Here is a 12,575-nt window from a genome sequence, read left to right as displayed (position 1 = left end):
TAGCATATCATCCGCGTATGCAATAGCAACATGGTGTTCCGTCTTTAACAACCACAGAAGAGAGGAGAGAACACCGCCCTATGTAATGCCTCTCCTCACGAACCTACGGGAGGTCTGACCGGTCAGCTCGGCATTCACAACCTTGCAGCTACTTGAGCTGAGCAGCAAGCTGATGAGGTCGACAAGATATCCTTCCACCCAAAGTATTGTCATAAATCCGGTAGTCGCAGAAGGCAGTATGTTATTGAACGCATCCGCTATGTCGAAGTAGCCTTTCTCGACTCTCGAATGAGTCTTTGATAAAAAGTGAGTTTTCTATATTTGAGACCAGGGAGTGAAGGGCAGTGTCAGTGGACTTTCCTTACTGTACGCGTGTAGGGAAGAAAACAGCAAAGTCGGGCTGATTGAGGTTCTGAGATAGGCTTCTACTTATCTCTTTTAGTAGAAACGAAGACAATTTTATGGGCCTAAAGTCTTTGTACTTTACATGCGATGCTTTCCCAGCATTGGTGGTGCTTCCCAATTTCATCTCGCTCCAGCCTATCGGAATATGGTTGGCGATTAACATTCCTAATCTCCGACTTGTAACTAGTTAGATTGAGCCTGTAGGTTTCCCAGCTACGATCAGTGTTGCTACTTCCAACTTTGTTAAAAAGATTCCTGCAGTCGACACAAAACTTCTTCAGTTCAGGCGACCACTAGGGTGGTTTTCGGTAAGTTTTATAAACAGTGCTCGAGCAGGCTTTATTGAGCGCTGCCGAGCATATGTTTGTAAAAGGCATGTGTTTTGGCAGCTCATCCTTCGGGTTGGTTCTGCGCTTGGTAAGGGAACCGAGTGATACGAGAACGAGCGTTCATTTGGGCCCAACTCTTTAGGATTTAATCCGCTAGGGAGTCACACGCAAGTGTGACGTCCAACACATAGCTACGGTTCTTTGTTACAACGGTGAGGTTTCTACCTTCAATTGCTTCTAATTATGTAGTCATAAAGAGACTCACCTCTCTCGTTTATGTTTCTGCTATCGGTCTCTCCGTCACTGACGTCGAGAAGCTTCTGCTCCATATACAGGCTCCCCAGAACATTCCCGTAATCCGAGTACGTTGATATGTCCAATCCTTGATCACATCAGTGAAGGAACTGGACCAAGGCTTTCCTTGAGTCGTGGGCCTTTTTCGGGCTGCATTCTGCTCTTCTTCCACGGTGCGCTACCGCTTGCAGGGCAATACTCGCGTAGCCCATAGGATATCATCCGCTGAAGTCTGCTCTGCTGTGATTGGTACAGTAGCATGTGTTTATCTCGTTTTATTTAGATTTGTCAGGATTGGGTCGGTTAGTCGCCCTCGTTGCCAGGTACCCAGGAGGGGAGAGTTCAGCTTGAGGATTTTCGCCCACAGGTAGGATAAAACAAGTGTACATATGTGTAGAATAATTATGGAAATTTAAAAAAATTAACGAAATTGTGATCAATTATACCTCCATGGGTATTCAAACTTACGTAAAGGGTGTAAACCTGCACATTTACATAGGAATTGTGTCTATGTGAATGTAAATAAAATATACACACGTTGTGCTCCAGGTACGGCGGTGCGGCCGAAAGGCATTGCTTTAACCGGAAAGTATTCATTTGCAGCCCACGAGTCCTCATTGGCAATCTTATTGGCCACAAAGTTCGGCGCCAATATAAGAGTGCCGGTTACGATAGTTGAATCTTCAGTTACTCCTCTGCAGGTAGTGCCCAACTCTGTGGAGGTAGGTTTTGAAGCATCCGTGGCCGCTTAGCAATTGCTTAAGATGGAAGTCAACCTTCCCGTGCGTTCTTTCAGTCCACAATGCTACGTCTGTTATTAGTATGTGGGTCCATCTGCCCTTGTACGCTCATGCCACGTGCTGATTTTGTAGCCACCGCCCACTCAATTCTGCGAGGATGTCCAGCTGCAATGCCGTGGAGATTGCTCGCCATCCCCGCGATCATCAGATCAGCAGTATTATTTTTCACCGCGACTTTCCATATTGGCGCCGCATAGATTAGAATAGATTGATTTAGTTACGCTCATAAGCAGTAACTTCCGTCATCGCTTGGGGCCCCGAAAATTACTTATTCGTATGCTCAAAGTGCTTTCGAAAGCAAAGCAGCGTGTCCAACATAACTCCTAGGTAGGATGGACTGGAATGTTTGGATGGCACTAGCAAACCTCCGATGCAGATGTGCCAGGTGAGAACTGAAGGCGGAGAAACTCATCACACATGACGTTCCATAGCAGCGGCCCTAAGACCGACCTTTGGGGAACACCAGCGACAACATTGTAGGTTTTAGTACCCGATGTGGTATGAATCAATGCGAACTGCCTTCTGGTGTAACGTTCGATACTGCTTTTACCTCACCTGCATGCCCTCCTTCTCCTTACAGTCGTAGCGCCTCGGAAGCAAGTATTTGTTTCAAGGCTGTTTGCTGATACTAGCTGTGAGTCTATCGCAGCTTACATCACTAGCAAATCTAGCGTTTCCACCTCGAAATTTAATTTTACCGTGCCCCGAGAAATTGCTTCTTTTAAGATTAGTGTTCCTTTTGAAGCTTTTGAAACTATTTGTCACCCAAAATTTTGTCCACCTCATATAATAGTTCATGAGTTCAAGCAAAAACAAGAGAGAACGCTACAGTCGTGCAAGCCTGACAGTGTAATACCCTGTACCCAGGTAAACTTCCGTCACTGAGTTATATGCGCCCATAGAAGCAGCAAAAAGAGGAAGAAGAGCGAACTTCTTGCTGCAGTTTGGGGGGGTTGTACTGGCAAGAATTTGTTTTGCTAATAACTTTTCTTAGAATTGACCGAATTTAATAACAACAATGTGTGCAATGTTTAGTTTAGGTAGCATTTGAAATGTGGGGGGAAAATTAAAAAAAATAAAATAAGCTCGTCTTTTCTCGGACCTAGGAGAATCTGGATGCCTTTGGTTATTCTAGCTTTTATAGTTTCTGAGATCCTTGCGTTCATCCAGACGGACAGACGGACGGACATGTCTAGATCGATTTCTCTCGTCATGCTGATTCAAAATATATATACTTTATGGGGTCGGAGATGCTTCCTTCTGCATGTTACATACTTTGCACAAACCTAATATACCCTTTTTACCCTACGGGTACAGGGTATAAAAATTATGTTAAAAAAAAACACAAGAAAGGAATGCTAAAGTCGACCAGGCTCAACTCTTAAATACCCAAGAAATAAATAAATTTAAATTAATTAATTAATTAAATTAATTTATTTAATTAACTAAATTAAATATAAAATATTCCATAGCATGTATGTATACATACATTTACATTTACATCAGAATCGTGTCTATGTGTGTTAGTGTACTTGTACATATGTATGTATGTGTGCATTGGGCCTGGTTATATGGCTATAACTTTCTTTCTGATCAACCTATCATAATGAAACTTGGTATACGGATATATAGCCATCTGTTTAGCTACTGCACTGTCAAACACACATCGTTGCAATGCTTACCTGCCGCATAAAAAATTGTGCGTTTAAAAACAAAATTGCAGCCGATCAGTTTTTATACTCTGTACATGAAATGTACAAGAGTATATTAGGTTTGCGGGAGCTGAAAAATGTAACAGGCAGAAGGAGGCGTGGCAGACCCCACAAAGTATATATATTCTTGATCAGCATGACAAGACGAGTCGATCTAGCCCTGTCTGTCTGTCTGTCCGTCCGTATGAACACCTGGATTTCAGAGACTATAAGAGATACAGACACCAAATTTTGCACAAAGATGCGTTATGTGTGTATTCTATACGAGTTTGTTTTATTTTTTTGATTTTCCCCCCCACTTCCCCCCTATGGGGGTTTTCCCGATTTTCCATTCGTATAATCGCCTATATCTCGGAGACTATAAGACCTAGGAACACCAAATTTTAGTCCCAGATGCCTTATGTGAATACGCAGAAAATGTATATTTTGGAATTTCCCTCCCTCCCCCTCTACCATGAAAATCGTAACTCCCGTAATTATTGGAATTTCGAACTAAAATTTTGCAAATACCCTCAGTTAGTTATTATGTGTCCGTATGCCAAGTTTCACTATGATAGACCGACTTAACAAGAAGTTATAGCCATAAATATATTTGCTGCTGCAGCGCTGCTCATGCGCTGCCCGCGGCTGTTGTTGATGTTGCTGTTTGGTTGACTGCGAAAATGCTTACACAGACACGAATAGATGCGCATAGGCATACATACACTCACACAGACGTAATTGCTATGTAAATGTGCAAATATAAACCCTTTACGTGAGTTCGAATACCGAGAGGTAAAATCGATCAAATTTTTTTTTTATTTTCTTAATTTTTTTTTATTTTCTATAATAATTGTAAACATATGTACAGAGTATTTCAAAGTCGGGACACCCGACTTTAGCTTTTTTACTTGTTTACTTGTTATACCCTGTAACCGTAGGGTAAAAAGGGTATATTAGGTTTGTGCAAAGTATGTAACATACAGAAGGAAGCATCTCCGACCCCATAAAGTATATATATCCTGAATCAGCATGACGAGAGAAATCGATCTAGACATGTCCGTCCGTCTGTCCGTCTGGATGAACGCAAGGATCTCAGAAACTATAAAAGCTAGAATAACCAAAGTTGGCATCCAGATTCTCCTAGGTCCGAGAAAGGACGAGTTTATTTTATTTTTTGGAATTTTCCCCCCGTTCCCTCGCTACAGAATTTCGTCAATAGCGTCATTTCAAATGCTACCTAAGCCAAACTTTGCACACATAATTTATATATAATTATCTACTGTTGTTAAAAATTGTATACAATTCGGTCAATTCTGAGAAAAGTTATTAGCGAAACAAATTCTCTACAGTACAACCACCCCCAAACTGCAGCAACAAGTTCGCTCTTCTTCTTCCTCTTTTTGGGCGCATTTAACTCAGTGACGGAAGTTTACCAGGGTACAGGGTATTACACTGTCAGGCTTGCTCGGCTGTAGCGTTCTCTCTTGTTGTCCTTTTTATTAATGACCTACCCCGAGTGATAAATCATTCTCGTGTTCTAATGTATGCGGATGATGTTAAGCTCTGTCTCACGTTATCTGATATCAGCGATCACCAACTACTTCAGACTGACCTTAATAATTTTCAGTCGTGGTGTACTTCCAAAATGTTATACCTTAATGTTGGCAAATGCAAAGTTATGTCATTTTATAGAAGTAAACTTCATATTTTCTCTTATCTACTAGATGACTATACTATGGAACGCATCATTTCTAGTTATGATCTTGGTGTAGCATCCGTACACAACCAAGATTCTTTATACATCTCTCGTTCGTCTCATTTTGGAATATTGTTCATGTGTATGGTCACCCCAGTATAAAAAATACAAGGAAATTATTGAGTCCGTCCAAAAGCAATTTTTATTGTTTGCCTTGCGAGGCCTTCAATGGGATCCCAATCGACGTTTGCCACCTTATCGTGACAGATTACGTTTGATCGATCTCCCTACCTTGCACGATCGTAGAACCTGTCATGGTGTAGTTTTTATTTACAAGCTACTGGCGGGAGAAATCTCTTCAGGCAACCTAATTCATCGTATAAGCTTCGTAGTTCCCTCTAGACCTTCAAGAAATTTCCGGCCTCTACATCTTCAGCGCTGTATGTCAAATTTCGCCCTTTACTCTCCTTTTCGTGTTCTGTGTTCAAAATATAATGAACTCTACCATTTAATTTCTTTTATACAATCCCCTAGTAACTTAAGCAGTAACATCCTTTTTTACTTAACTAATCATCATTAAATACACTTGCACTAATGCAATACTAATCACTCGCTGTGAGTCGGGGCACAGCGGCCTATTTCGGCGACTAAAATACCCCATTAAGATTAGTACTGGATTACTACATTTTTAATATTAATTTCTGTTTCCCCCTACCCTTTTTATAATTATGTTACAAGTTTTCTTTTTCTTTTGTTATACAAACTGGCAGTATCATTTGCTATTTATTAACATTAAATAAATAAATAAATATAATTGCTAACTGGATGTGTCTACCAAATTTAATTTAGTTTAAAAATTTCAAGAATTACGGGAGCTATAGAAAATCTAAAATAGGGGTGGAGTGGGAGGGCGCATCGGGAAAAATGAACAAACTCCTTTCTCGGGCTCAAGAGAATCTGTATGCCAAGTTTGGTTATTCTAGCTCTTATACTTTCTGAGATCCTTGCGTTTATATAGACAGAAAGACGGACAGACAGACGGACATGGCTATATCGACTCGACAGAAGTATATTAGGTTTGCGGGAGCTGAAAAATGTAACAGGCAGAAGGAGGCGTGGCAGACCCCACAAAGTATAAATATTCTTGATCAGCGTGACAAGGCGAGTCGATCTAGCCCTGTCTGTCTGTCTGTCCGTCCGTATGAACACCTGGATCTCAGAGACTATAAGAGATAGAGACACCAAATTTTGCACAAAGATGCCTTATGTGTGTATTCTATACGAGTTTGTTTTATTTTTTGGAGTTTCCCCCCACTTCCCCCCTATGGGGGTTTTTCCGACTTTCCATTCGTATAATCGCCTATATCTCGGAGACTATAAGACCTAGGAACACCAAATTTTAGTTCCAGATACCTTATGTGAATACGCAGAAAATGTATATTTTGGAATTTCCCTCCCTCACCCCTCTCCCATGAAAATCGTAACTCCCGTAATTATTGGAATTTCGAACTAACATTTTGGAAATACCCCCAGTTGGTTATTATGTGTTCGTATGCCAAGTTTCACTATGATAGACCGATTTAACAAGAAGTTATAGCCATAAATATATTTGCTGCTGCAGCGCTGCTCAAGCGCTGTCCGTGACTGTTGTTGATGTTGCTGTTTGGTAGACTGCGAAAATGCTTACACAGACACGAATTGATGCGCATAGGCATACATACACTCACACAGACGCAATTGCTATGTAAATGTGCAATTATACACCCTTTACGTGAGTTCGAATACCGAGAGGTAAAATCGATCCAATTTTTATACCCTGTACCCGTAGGGTAAAAAGGGTATATTAGGTTTGTGCAAAGTATGTAACATGCAGAAGGAAGCATCTCCGACCCCATAAAGTATATATATTCTGAATCAGCATGACGAGAGAAATCGATCTAGACATGTCCGTCCGTCCGTCCGTCTGTCCGTCTGTCCGTCCGTCCGTCTGGATGAACGCGAGGATCTCAGAAACTATAAAAGCTAGAATAACCAAAGTTGGCATCCAGATTCTCCTAGGTCCGAGAAAGGACGAGTTTATTTTTTTTTTTGGAATTTTCCCCCCCTTCCCCCGCTACAGAATTTCGTCAATAGCGTCCACATTTCAAATGCTACCTAAACCAAACTTTGCACACATAATTAATATATAATTATCTACTGTTGTGTAAAATTTTATTTAATTCGGTCAATTCTAAGAAAAGTTATTAGCCAAACAAATTCTCGCCAGTACAACCTCCCCAAACTGCAGCAACAAGTTCGCTCTTCTTCTTCCTCTTTTTGCTGCTGCTATGGGCGCATATAACTCAGTGACGAAAGTTTACCTGGGTACAGGGTATTACACTGTCGGGCTTGCTCGACTGTAGCGTTCTCTCTTGTTTGTTTTATTTTTATTTTTTTTTTTATTTTCTATAATTATTGTAAACATATGTACAGAGTATTTCAAAGTCGGGACACCCAACTTTAGCTTTTTTACTTGTTTTGATTTCCCCTTCACCTCTCACCATTACAGAATTTCGTAGCATAAAGCATGTCGAGAGAAGTCCGTCCGTCTGGATGAACAAACTTGGTGTATAGACGCTCCTAGTGCCTAACCTACACGCGTTTATTTTATTTTTTTGATTTTCCCTCCCCTCTTTCCGCTACCGAACTTCGTCGTGTCCACTTTTATTTATGTTTTACCAAATGTCCATAAAGCATTCATTAACGAAAATACAAACGGAGGAGATACTGGACGACAAATCGGCAATTATGCATTGCTTTTCCTTTTCGATTTTTGAACACCTTTATATCTATCGCTATTCTGCTCAACAGGAAAGCTTTTCAGGCTTATCGATATCGGTGCTGATATGGCAACTTTACAAGTGCAATAGTTAAAAACAACGGTTTTCTATATCTAACGCCAAGGGCGTTGGCAGCTTTTACCAAAGGGGGGAACCAAAAAATTACAATTTTGATTAAATATTGCGCTATACATTTAAAAAATAACTTATGCATATGCATCAATGAAAAAACTTCAACAAATCCAACTCAGATCCATTTTAAGGCGAAATAGTGCGTCATAATAATGAACGTGTTGTCGATTTTATATAGCAAAAATTGACTTTGGCAACGTCCCCCAAAGGGTGAATGGCTATACTAGTTTTGTGCGAATGTATGTAACAGGCAGAAGGAGGCGTGGCAGACCCTACAAAGTATATATATTATTGATCAGGGAGACAAGCCGAGTCGATATAGCCATGTCCGCCTGCCCGTCTGTATGAGCGCAAGGATTTCAGAAGGTACAAGAGCTAGAATGACCAAACTTGGTATCCAGGTTCCCCAGAGCCTTAGGCAGGGCAATTTTGTTCTTTTTATTCTGATAGCCCCCCCACTCCTCCGCAATTCGTGTCTTTTTTTATAACTTCCGTAATTCTTACAGTTAGTGCTTATGTGTCCGTATGCCAAGTTTCATCATGATAGGTCAATTCAATGAAGAAAGTTATAGCCATAAATAAAATCGCTGCCTGGAGCGCTGCCCGCAGCTGTTGTTGCTGTTGCTGCTTTGGTTCAAATTTGTGCTACATACGTACACGCATATAAATACGCATGGACGCCTGATGTATATGTAAAACTGTACATAAACATGTCTTCTATGTATGTATTAAATAAATGTTCTTAATTAATTAAATAAATTAACTAAATTGTTTTTAAATAATTAAATTTTTTTTTAATATTTGTATTGTAGGAATGGGTGATAGTAGGAACACCCCTAATCACTAACAATAATTAAGTAGTGACCGAATAGTGATTGAATAGCGAAGAAGTAATAAGTAATCGATAATCGATATTAGCGAATAACAGGGAAGTAAGAGGTCAATTGATATTGACCAGCCAAAGTGGGAGGACGCTGAGTGAAATTTGAATAAAACGGATTTTGTAAAAGATTGTTATTTTCAACAAACATAAGTAATTTAACATCGCTAATTTAAATAAACTGAATTAATCCAACAATATATTTTTTTAATTTTTCTTTTTTGTGTACAGGCCATTTTACTGTCGGGCATGCTCGACTGTAGCGTTCTATCTTTTACTTGAATTTGTGTAAATATTTTTTAATTACAACATTGTGGTATCGTGTTTTTACATACTGATATCGAATTTGCAAATCCGTGCCAGAGCAGAGTGGCACCCCTAACAATAAAAATCAACATTTACATTATGAAAAAACTAGTTGCCCTGTTTTTCTGCCCTTTTTTACTTTTTCTATCACTATTTTTTGTCCTAATTTAATGGCAAAGGTGCTGGAGACACTGGTATTATGGTAACTGTATGTATGTATTTATGGTCATACTACATAGTATATACATATGTATATGTATAAACAGTATATATGTATGTATATAAATGGGTATTGTATATATATATGTATGTAAAATCTCATTACCAAAAAAATCGCATATTGTTAACTTGCATGCCGCAACTGCTACAACTAAAAACACAAAGGAGGAAAGACAGTAGGAGCAACAACAAAATAAGAATGATATTTGCGGCGAAATGGCATTGTCACGGCGAATCGCATATACAGTTTTGAATGTATTTGTGCGCTTACAGCTCTATACATGTACATATATGTATATACATTCATATGTATGTGGAGTATTCATTCATTCAACAAAGCGATTTTTTCGCGATTGCGCCATTTGAGCGTTGACTGTCGGCATGATAACTTCGGCTTGTGTTATTTTGATTGAATTATAAGTAAAGTGTGCAGTAACTTGATGCAAAAATAAGGTAATTTACAAATTAAGCACAACAAACTAAGAGCGTTTTGGTATGGCATAAATGCTGCATTCTACATGCAATGCATTTATTTGCATAAGTTGTTTTACAGACACAAGTTTCGCTTCGACTTTTAATCACACACATTTGCATCGTGTCGATTTACAACACTTGGTTATATAGTGTTGAACATGGCATGTGTCGATATAATTACATGGAAAATATGTGCATATGAAATAAATGTTATTACCAATTGGTTAAAAAAAAGTATTACCGGTTCGCATTAAAACAAAAATTGATCTCAACGCTCATACAATAGCTTAAATATGACATCTATTCGGTGATATCTTTATGAATAGACATTGAACCGAGTACAAAGTATCTTAAATGTGGCATTTGGCAAGTGCCGGAAAACATTTTTGAAACATAACAACAATGAAGAAATAATATCTACAACATTAAAGAGCTGACGTACACAGCTGATTTGAGTCATGAACGACCAGATTCTAAAGATTTAAGCTAATCTCTGCTCATCTTTACTTCGGGGGAGCGTGTCAGATCAAAGGGCAGCTGATTAGGGTGTCCGAGAATGCGGGTGATAAACCGGCGGATCCGACAGTTTGCTCAATCAATAGTTAACAACAACTTAAAGGAATATGAACCTTTTTAATACGGCTCATAGTTTTATTTCAGAGGACCTGCTTTTCTGGCCTTAAAAGCGGTGTCGATATACTATAGTCGATATGGTCATGATCGTCTGTCCACCCGTCTATATTAGCGCAAGGATCTCAGGAAATACAACATCTTAAATAACCAAGCTTTGCGTCGAGACTCCCTTAAGCCCTAGGCAGATATGGTTTATGTTTATATTCTGTATATGAAATATACAAGAGTATATGTGGTTTGCGGGAGGTGAAACATGTAACAAGCAGAAGGAGGTGTGGCAGATCCCACAAAGTATGTATATTTTTTATCAGCATGAAAAAACGAGTCGTTCTAGCCATGTCTGTCCGTCTGTGTTGTTTTGCTTGTGAGTTTGTTTTATTTTTTGGATTTTCCCCCCACTTACCCCCTGTGGGGGATTTCCCGATTTTCCATTCGCATAATCACCTATATCTCGGAGACTATAAGACCTAGGAACACCAAATTTTAGTCCCAGATGCCTTATGTGAATACGCAGAAAATGTATATTTTGGAACCCCAGTTGGTTATTATGTGTCCGTGTTCCAAGTTTCACTATGATAGACCGATTTATCTATCTATCTATTACATTTTTCAGCTCCCGCAAACCTAATGTACTTCTGCACATTTCATTTTCAAACGCCAAGAGCTATGAAGCTGAAATTTGGGCTCAAGTATCCTATCATAGGTGAAGGTGCCCACTAAGAAGGGATTTTGGCAATTTCAAGCTCCAAAGGGGGGAAACGAGCTCCAAAGTTTGTTTGAAAATTCTGAATTTCTGCACCGATCAACTTTAAATTTGATTTTTATAATCTATAAAAGAATACAAACAAAACTGCATACTCGGATTTTGTGGTGGTAAATTTGTGGTGGAGCTTGAATTATTGGGGTTTTAATATTTATTCACCTTTTCAAATGAAAAGTTTGTGTTATACATTTTTTCCGATCGATTTCAAATTTGGGGACTGTAATCTACGTAACTAAATCTATAACTTTGCGCTCAAGGATTTTCATAATATGCATTCTACAAATGCAGGCAGAACAAACAATACAAAATATCAAACAGTTGGGGACAACTAAGTATACATACACACATACACACACACACACATGCAAGCAGCTGTTCGTGTAGTTGCGTGCAAACGATTGAAATAGCCAAAGCAAAATGTGAGACACTAATGTGTGAATGTACACACATACATACATACGAATGTACACATCTATGTATGTATGTATGTTCATTCGTCTTGCACTGACAGAGCAAGAAATGTTAATTAATTAAATATTACTTAACATTTTTAAAAGTAAATTTTTCTTTGTTTAGTACATTTGGCATTACGGTTTTCATTAGTAACTTTATGCAACAAAAACAAATTACAAAGAACGCAAATATCAAATAGTTGGGGACATCATCATTCACACACAGAACAAGCAACAGTTCGTGTCTATGTATGAAAAAGTAAAGAGAAACATGCATGCATATGTATGTACACACATATTTATATTTATGTATACATTGGACAACCGAGCCCTGTTGTTGGATTGTAATAAAAATTGTTCTATGGTTTTAAATCAATTTTTAAAACTAAAAACAACAACAACTGCAAGTCATTGGCTCGCGCTTCTTCTTTCGTTTTGATCATTTACGCCTGTTAATTTCAAAGACAAATTGCCAAAAGTTCACAGTTACCGTCGCTATGCAACGACTGCGTAAGCGATAGTAAAGCAGAAACCGAAAGCGGACCTACGCATATTCTTCCTCACGTTGCGGGCAGATGTACATATGTATGTTTGTATATGATTTGTTCTAATCGATCTCAATAAATTATAAGATGTTATTATTTAAATTTTCTGTTAATTGCATTCAAACTTCGATGGA

This window comes from Scaptodrosophila lebanonensis, unplaced genomic scaffold (assembly GCF_003285725.1).
Source record: "Scaptodrosophila lebanonensis strain 11010-0011.00,11010-0021.00 unplaced genomic scaffold, SlebRS2 tig00000168-arrow-arrow-pilon, whole genome shotgun sequence".
Lineage (NCBI taxonomy): Eukaryota > Metazoa > Arthropoda > Insecta > Diptera > Drosophilidae > Scaptodrosophila > Scaptodrosophila lebanonensis.
Note: the sequence above shows the minus strand (reverse complement) of the source record.